Source organism: Lipotes vexillifer, unplaced genomic scaffold (assembly GCF_000442215.2).
Source record: "Lipotes vexillifer unplaced genomic scaffold, Lipotes_vexillifer_v1.1 scaffold666, whole genome shotgun sequence".
In the NCBI taxonomy this organism is placed as follows: Eukaryota; Metazoa; Chordata; class Mammalia; order Artiodactyla; family Lipotidae; genus Lipotes; species Lipotes vexillifer.
In genome coordinates, this window is record NW_006787408.1 from 4,626,843 (window position 1) to 4,628,609 (window position 1,767).

The window sequence follows — 1,767 nt, forward strand, 5'->3', positions numbered from 1 at the left end:
CAGCCCCGCTTTGTGTAGACACAAGGTGATTTTACTACATTTTGCTTGGTCTCTTCCAGCCCCTCCCCATTCTCAGCAGCTACTCTACTCCAAGGACCTTTTGTGCTCTTACCCAGGGTCCTAAGGGACAAGACTATTAAATTGACAAGACAGGCAAGGTATTTAATTGAACCATGTGAAATTGACAATATTTAACCATTCTTGAGGGCAATTTCATGGTGCTCAACCTAATTGCCTGCATATTTCCCCAGTTTATACTGAAACAAAAGATTTTTGCTATAGTTGTTAATAAGATCCTGCTTAGACCTGGCATCTAAATACAAATTTGTCAATTTTTAAAGCAAGACAGAATTGCTAGCCAGAAAGCAAATAGTTGAGTTACAAAAACTACCTTAGATAAAAGCTCCAGGTGATTTTATGCCTTAAAATCATGTCCTGTCTGTAAGGCGAACAGATTAGACGAGTTGCGCCCCCCCCCCTTTTTTTTAAAGATTAAAGTTCATTTCTATGAGACTGCCTAGGGAAGAAATGCAAATCAGCACTATACTTCCGGGACTGCAACATTTCCCTCATCTTCGCCTCATCTATCTGCTCCAGAAGAGCCGTACAAACCTCAGGTGGGAGGATAGCATATTTAAATAATATGATTGTGTGTGTTGACATTTTCCTGAAAAGCCCATTTTTGTATTATCCAGAATTGCTGTGAATTCCCTGTAATACAATTTGCGGTATTATCTTGAAACAGAAGAGGGCGCTCGCAGGCAAGCTGCTGCTACCCAGAATGAGAAACAGCGTTTGAATTTGATGGTGCTTGTATTATGATTAATAAAAGATCTTGGGGGCATTTTGTAAAGCATTTTCAAAGCATTGTGAATCCAGTGGAGTATAATTAAAATTAATGCAATAGACAAACACTCTAAAGTATTCCTAATGCCTTGTCTAAAAAAGCTGTTAAATACAATTTTACACATCCCGAAGATTTAAATACCATACTTATCTCTAAACATTTGTAAGTACTAAAGAGATAGAAAAATAGTGCCTTTCTTCTGAACACATTTCAAACAAACATTTTCTGATGAGAATTAATGAACTCTAAATCTGCTTACTTTGAAAGATGTATAACATATTACAATGAATCCATCACGTCAGCTTCTGAGCTTTCAGGTACATGTATCAAGATTGATGTGGTCTCTAAAGAGCTCCAGCCCAGGATTGGACTTTCAGGTTCTGAGGTAAGAACAAGCAAATATGTGCTTTCAGGAGAATATTCCATGCCACCTTGACTCAGGGATAAGACTTTACCCTGTTTACTTCTCTGAAATCAATAATGAGCTTTGTCTTTTCAAGATGGGCTCTATCTTTCTCTCAGAAATCTTTCTGGGTAGATGATGTCATTCCCTTATAAAGCCTGTTAGAATGATGTGTTTCCAAAAACCTTAGAGCATGAGTAAGTCTGTGAATGTGGCTAAACATTTGAGGCATTCCTGAAGCTGTCTTCCACACTCTGAAGTTCAGAAGGCTTGTTTAAGACATTGGGTGCCTTAAGTGGTGACTTTGAATCACCTCAAAATGTTATGTGACCATTGCTCCAATTAATTGTCTTGCTAATTCTAATGTTTACTGCGTGTCTTAAGTACCTGCATTCTTCTAGGCACTGGGGATGAACAATCACAGAAACAGTAAGTTCCCGTTCTTGTAAAGGATATGTAATAGTGGGGGAAGTGAGACAATAAACAGGTATCAGGCTGTGATCATTGCTATGTAGGG